Here is a 7,605-nt window from a genome sequence, read left to right as displayed (position 1 = left end):
CTGACAGAAAGAGTCAAAAACTAAAACATTCCCTCCACAATTGTATTTAATCTCAGATTCTTTAGTTAAAATATCCTTTTTAAGGGTTTTTCTGTCAGTAGTTAGTCTAGTTTTGGTCACTCTACTAGTTCTAGTTATGAGTGGATCTGGCCATCTCGCACAGAGAGGGGCAGCCAATCAGAAGAGAGCGTCAGAGAAGCTACAAGTGCTTGTGTTAGACAGTGGATGCACTCACTGTGGTCCAGTACAATGTAAATACGGATTATATTTAAATATGAATCATGAACACCTGTTCTAGAAGAGTCCAAGAATAAAACGATGGAGGAGGATATGAACATAACTCCCCCATTTTAACACTGTTAATACTACTGCAAAGGGCTGTTAGCCTTCCCTGCATTATGATCAATCATGTCCCCATTTAAAATTCCAACGCTAGTAAAAATAAATTCTTATTGACCTTCATGGTTAAAGAATATTCTGTGACTTCACTCGATAGTTGTTCTGTCTAAAAATCACAAAAACAAATTTCAAAATCACAAAGTCAGTTAGTGCCACACACAGTGCAACACCACTGAAATACACACCACATATGGCTCCCTACACACACACAGACACACACACTCAGAAAAATTATGGTTCTTAAATGGTTCTTCAGATGTCTTCATGGTTCTTTAAAGAACCATCATACGTCAAAGAACCTTTTTATTTTGTGGATGGTTCTTCAGCTATTACAAATGGTTCTTTAAAGAACAAAAGGTTCTTCATCCTTAGCTATCTAAGTTTGATGGTGTAAATGGCATAAATATTTATTCACTATAACGAGGCTGTGAATTATACTGTGTGTTTTCTTTGTGTGCATGTGTGTGCGAAGGGGGAGGGCAGGTTACCTGGCAATTACCCTTTAAGAGAAGATGGTAGGAAACTGAATATTCAAATAAAAGTTAGAAATATTTGCTTAAAAATATACTGGTGGCAGGGGTGGGGGGGAAAGCCTAAAGACCCTAACCCCCCCCACACACACACACACACACACCTAACCCCGCAAACCCATTATGAATATGGTGAGTTAACAAACAGTAGACACAATACACACATTCAAATACTGTACTTTAGTTTTAAATTTTAATAAAGCATTACTATTTTCTACTCCAAGGCATTACTTTTGAGATTATTATATATTTTTGAAAATATAGCATAATGATAATACTAGTTATTGTAAACTTTACAAACCACCCAGCAGTATGTAAAGTCAAATTATAAAATACAAGTAAATAACAATTGCAGAACAGAATGTCAGTGTAATGAACACACACTTCGTTTTGACAAAGCACAGCTTAGGTAAATGATCTGAGTAGTTGTTCATCACTGAGCAATTTGTTAATGTGTGTTTCGAGCCAAATAAATGACAGGGAGAGAGAGTGACGTCAGAATACGTCATACTATAACCTCCCGGGAGCGGACGGAGGGGGTCAGTCGTTGGGATGCGCATGCGCAGACGAGCGGCGGGCCTTGACTTTCGGGGAAAAAACTCACGGACTATTAAAAAAATATATATATTACTGTTTAAAACACTAATGTGACATGTATTAGTAGTGATGTTGTGCTGAGGGTTAAAATGCCTTTTTGTAACTACAGAATGACAATAAACCATTAATATATGTCTATGCTGTGCTCGTGTTTATTTTGCCCTACTCAAATTCAATTTATGATGCATTTTATTTTGAAAGATTTAAAATGTTTTTTTTAAAGAACCACTCAAAAAAGGTCCTTCAAATGGTTCTTTTAAAGAACCATTTGAAGGACCTTTTTAAAAATGGTTCTTTAAAGAACCATTTTTAAAAAAGTTCTTTGAAAAACCATTAAAGGTGCCCCAAAGAACCATTTCTTGATGGTTGTTTGGGGCACCTTTAAAGGTTCTTCAATGAACCACTGAAAGAAATGGTTCTTCAAAGAACCATTGTTTGAAAGGTTCTTTGTGGCACCAAAAAAGGTTCTTCTATGGCATCAGTCTAAAGAACCACTTTTGGTTCCAGTTGGCACCTTTTTTTTCTGAGTGCAGTGCAACACCACTGAAATACACACCACATATGGCTCCCTACACACACACAGACACACACACAGCTGCTGGATCATCAGCCGTGGAAATCCAGCCTGTGCGGCCACAGATAAACCGTGGGTGACTCAGCGCACCGTTCAGACCAGCAGGACCTGCAGGAGCAGCAGGAGCTGCGCTTGCAGTTGTGCCCCGGCAGATCCTAAAACGACTAATCTGAGAGAATGCTCTTAATCCGATTTGGACTTTCTGCCACGGCTGCAGCAGATTTCAGGATTGGAACTATTACCTGGCCCATTGCACCATTTAAGAAATGTTATTGTGACACAGATAAACAAATTGACTGGTTACGGGGAACGTAAAGAGGTCAAGAGTAGGCAGGGACATTTGTAGGAAGGGGTGAGAGGACAGGAAGTGAGAACCGGCCGATAAGAGCCGTGAGAAATTCCCCAAGAAGTTTAAAACTGATTCAGAATGAACGATGTCAGCTGTGGAAAAAATCCCTCTGTTGGTCTTGAATCTTTTATTACACGAGCAATTTTTTATCATCCCGGAGTGATATAACTGGCAGGATACAGTAGTGTGTTATGAAAGGAGGCAGATGGACAAAGAGGAGGGCAACAGGAGAGAGGAGGCGACAACAGGTGTGTGTCAGGACGCTCACATTAAACACAGCATCACAAAAACATCATGTAAAAACTCGCTTTCTCATCATAATCACATTCGGGTTTTTAGTGAAGTTGTATTGTGATGGTTTCTTTTCATTGTCCAGTAAGCAGTGCTCTCTATAATGGTTATTCTGGGCACAGTGTTTATGTCTAATCAGTGAAGTTATTATCGGGTACCTCAAACATGTGAGCGCAGGGCTGTGTAACTTCATGCAGAACTGTCAGGTTTACTGGCGCCGGCATTTAAAACTCTTCATACATGTTTGGTTTATAATCAAAAAAGGCTTTCATGAAGGTGAGATTGTATTTCTGTTGTTTTAGTGTATTTTTTAGTATTTCTGTCAATTTTTATTATTACTAGCAAAGCCCTACATGCTGCTTTGGTGTTAGGCCAGGATCTATATGCAGGTAAACTGGCCAGAAAAACACTGATTGTGATTACATAATACATTTGTTAGATACCATATTGTCACCAATATAAATATGCAAAATGAAGAATATGTTAAAATTAAAATCAGATTTAATATTCATACTGTCGCTGTTATCCTCATATTGTTCTCATCATATTTTCCAGACTTTAAGCATTTTTGTAGCTGGTTATTTGATCATCAGACACTCAGATTACAAATTTGCATCGACTGTTACAATATGTTGTGTAACGAATGTAGCACGCACACACTCAGCTTCAACAAACGTCCACATTTGTAAAGTCACCGATTAGACGATTATCGGATTTATATCAAATATTTACGTCTGTCACATGGATGTGAGCGCTCACGGTGCCCTAACCAAGGTTTATGTAAGGTTTCATCAGGATTGATGGAAAACACAAACATGCACACACCCATGTGCTACAATCATTATAGTCTTAGTTTTATCATAAATACTAATAACACAAGTGCTCTTAATGCACATTTAAGATAATCCAGCGCTGTATGCAATAATACAGTGATGAAGACGACCCCACCTCCTGTAATTTACACCTATGGCTGTACTGTGATGATGTCACATATCAAGAGCTTGAGGAGGGAGTGGGTGGGGGTGTGACGCCACTCCTCCACGCTGCACCCACAGGGTAAGGGTTTGAAGGGTTCGATCCTGTGAGGAACGGCGTGATGACACGCCACTCCAGATTTGGTTTTATCTTTGAAATTCTCTTTGTCTTAATCTCTGCTTCCTCACATCTGCTGGAAGAATCAGAACTCCTGCTGCTGGAAAACAACACGATGTTATCTCTCGTTGCTTCTGTTCTTTAGGAAACCTTATCGAATGCAGACTGCAGAGCACACCAATCGAGGAGGTGCAGTTCTCTCTCTACAACAGTCTCACTGAAATTCTCCCAAATATTAAGTGGGGAAACGTTGCACCCCTCACATCCATTACTGGTTTCTTTCCCACCATCAGATCAGCTGAGCTTATCATTGCTACTGTTTCCATCAGTGGCTCAAGCAGCTTTCTTTTAATTGGAAATAGATTTGTACCTGGGGCTAAACGCTCACGTGGGTGACATCTCTTCAGCAATCACTCTCTGCGTCGCTTATGTCCTTCACAGTGGGGGGAAAAAATCACACCCCTGATCAAGGTGCATTAAAAGCCTGGAAAGAATATTACGCCAGTGCAGAGCAGAGCGTAGTGCACATACATCGGCTGAGGCTGGGGCCGGGATTGGATGTGTGGGAGACGGAGGGAAACCTGGACGCTCCCATGACATTCCCCAAACCTGTACAGGTTATTTAGTTTGATGCGACCCCAAAATGAAAGAATGTGCCTCAAACATTCATTGAAAACATCGAATGTGTGAATCCACAAAGAATATTGGAGAAAAATGAAAGGTTTTCACACAAAAGGGACATTACGCCCTTAATGATGCGCTCAGTTCTGCAGTATTAATTCCCCACTGGCTCTGGCTGTACAGCTGAAATTCTGCAGAGTGTTATGCAGCTGACATTGTGTCATCATTGATCTGGTCGCTGTTAAGCTGCGTTGACACCTGTGCGAATCCATTGGACATGGACCCAGGGAAAGCAATCTAGCACGGCCACACAAGCTCCTTACTTTATCCAAGTGAGGAAACAGAAAAAAGAAGTGTTGAACTGCAAAATAGCTGTACGTGTAGCAGCGCGGAGGCAACAGATAACACGTAAACCTGCTGTTTTACAAAACAGACCCCCATTAATATGCATATATATGAATAAACAGCAAGAAATCTTAATGAATATTTACAGAGAGGCTCTAAAAAGCCTGTAAACGCTTTAATCGGTTCAATCTTTAGCGTAGGCAGCAGAAATCCTAAAAGCAGTTTCAGATGATTACAGGCAGGATGCTCGTAACGCACTGGCAGCAGATCCTTTTTTCTTTTTTGCTTCTTTACAAAAATAAAAGAAATTGCAAATGAAATCGTGACATGCTTTGGCAATAAAACGAGTTATAGATTTAACCTGTTTCAGATCTAAAGTAACATGGAGTCAGGTTTAGAAATGGGATTACTTTCACGCATGATCTTTAAACACCAATACACTGAGACGGGGGGGGGGTCATTCCACCTATTAGTTCAGTGGCACTGATATACCTCTAAAACAGTTAAAACAGCGCCTCTGTCCTGTAGCCATCTGTCATCAAACATCCCCCTCGTGTGCACACATTTATCTGGGAATGGCACATTAACCACCCATTTTCTTCCTGTCTCTGCGAGGATCGTCTTTACTGATAATGGCCAAAGATTATGCACATTCATTACCATTATCATTAGAATCATCATTATCACGCGCTTTCAGCGGATTTTCTGGAGGTTTTTCTGTAGCACGGTTTGAAAGTGAAAAACAGCTTCTTAATATTAATGTTTTATTCAGTCAGATCAAACTAACCTGCTGGTGCTGTTTTCTCTTTTTTTTAAAAACACAAAAAAACAGGAAAAATTGTTTATTGATTTCTTCTCCATCTCAGTCATCTGTGTTGATTTGACCACTTCTGCATTGTTAGCTGTGTTAGGTTAAAATCACGTCAGCCCAAAAGCTGCTGAGTGACTAAGTGCTTTCTCCACACGATCTGGGACTCTCTCTCTCTCTCTGGTTAATTAAGTAGTAATCAGGTGTGGTGTCTTTACTGCTGATGATAACTGTGCTACCTTTAGAGCCGTGGGGACACAAACTGGGTAATGGAAAAGATTGCTTCAGGTGAAGGAGGATTATTCACAGGATTACCTCTTAAGTCAAAATCAAAACCACAGAGCCAAAGAGAGACAAAGTAGAAAGGAAAAGGCAGATGTAGGAGGTGAATCCTGACGGTGGTTGCCTTAAACAACAATATTCCCCCAGGATTAATGCACAATGCATGGGACACACAACAAGTCCTTTCCTAATTAACTATTGTCTCCTTTAAATAATCCAGGAAGTCCAACAACACAATCTCTCTACACAGGTAGACTCGCATAAATAAAGTCACATTCGAGCGCTTGCTTACCTGGATGTGTGAAGATGTTTCTCACAGTCTTTGCCTTCTGTGGCTACTGCAGAGTTTGGGTGGCTCAGCTCGTATCCTTAGGCTCGGGGTTTCAACAACTGAGTGCATGCCTCCTCTGAGGCTTCTTATAATGGCACACCCCTTCCCTCCTGGCTCAGCCCTCCAGTTCCCCCTCACCTCCCTCCCTTCTCCTGTATATCACCACTCGCATCACCGTAGAGAGCTAGAGAAAGGGGTGGATTCCCCCATTCAGTTACGCACAAACCCCCAGCCATACACACAAACGGTTGGCCCGCGCTGACGCAGGAGGTATTGCCTACGACACCAATTTCATCTTCATCGAGCCAACTGATGAGGCTCTAAAAATATGCATCATCATAAGATTTATCCAGAAGCTCCATATCTAAGGTGTCCATAAAGCCCACGGCCTCGACACCAGCTTCCTGCCGAGGTCAGGGAGACGACGGCACTTTGGATGATTTTTTGACTATGACTTAGAAAAGCAGCGTCACGGATGGAGGGAGAAGGTCACAGGTCGATAAAGTTGTTTAAGCTGGAAAAGAGTAACATAACAAGCCTTTTGTTGGTGGCAGTGGGGCCTTGAACAGTATATTATTTTATGGAACAATGACCAGGGTAAGGCAGTCGACAGGCAGAGCGTGCAGCCAATCAGGGCCTAGAGACAGGTATGAGTCATGGCAGATATTTGGGGCTGGAGCAGGGGGTTGAAGGTTTGTCCCACGGTGCTGAGAGCTTTCTTTTTTCTCTTTTAATTTATGTCGTGTGTTTTGATAAGGTGATAATGATGTCGACAGAAAGAAGAACAATGACATAAAAAGACTGAAACTGGGAAAATTCAATATTGTGGCTGATCTGAAGCAGACGATGTGGCCAGAGGTGACTGGCTGTACTAAAATTGTCCATGGAGCTCCACTGGGTGGGTGTGGTGTGACAGGTTTAAGTTACTCTCCCATTAAACTGACCCACACACTGTAATTTGAAAAAAGAAAATGGTGGTTTGAAGTAAATATTAACTTCCAAGAAGAAGAAGAAGAAGATGGTTCCAGTGGGAATTCTAATAATGTGATGCTGTGCATGAAATGCTGATAATGTTTACCATGTAATGGTTTAACATAAAGAAATTTAGCTGTGGCAAATTACAATGACATTTGTTTTGCAAATGTTTGCCTAGCAAACCAATTTTGATCTGATCCTGGTGTCGGATAGAAAGTTACTGAATCATGTCTGAGTCCCTGCCTTCAAAGAGAGTGACAGGAAACTGTGCGCCAAGACGATGTAATAATAACTATATTCGCTAATCGCTATGCTAGCTATAGACAAGATAGGATGGATATATTCTCAGGATCAATACTGTGGTTCACACAGGACCGCTCCTAGACTCACGTTTCCATTTGCAGTAATGTG

The 7,605-nt window shown here is 41.1% G+C and overlaps 1 protein-coding gene across 2 annotated transcripts in view; it reads right to left on the bottom strand.

The window, feature by feature from the left end:
• Positions 1-6,312, bottom strand: part of pnocb (prepronociceptin b) — a 25,860-nt gene extending 19,548 nt beyond the window's left edge. Inside the window, exon 1 of one of the 2 annotated variants that reach the window (XM_026142466.2) lies at positions 6,181-6,312. The gene's annotated coding sequence lies outside the window, so the exon portion shown is untranslated. The remainder of the gene's footprint in view (positions 1-6,180) is intronic. The other variant, XM_026142467.2, reaches the window with a different exon arrangement.
• Positions 6,313-7,605: the final 1,293 nt, after the last annotated feature.

This window comes from Astatotilapia calliptera, chromosome 15 (assembly GCF_964374335.1).
Source record: "Astatotilapia calliptera chromosome 15, fAstCal68.1, whole genome shotgun sequence".
Taxonomy (NCBI): Eukaryota; Metazoa; Chordata; class Actinopteri; order Cichliformes; family Cichlidae; genus Astatotilapia; species Astatotilapia calliptera.
This window is presented reverse-complemented; position numbering and strand designations above follow the sequence as displayed.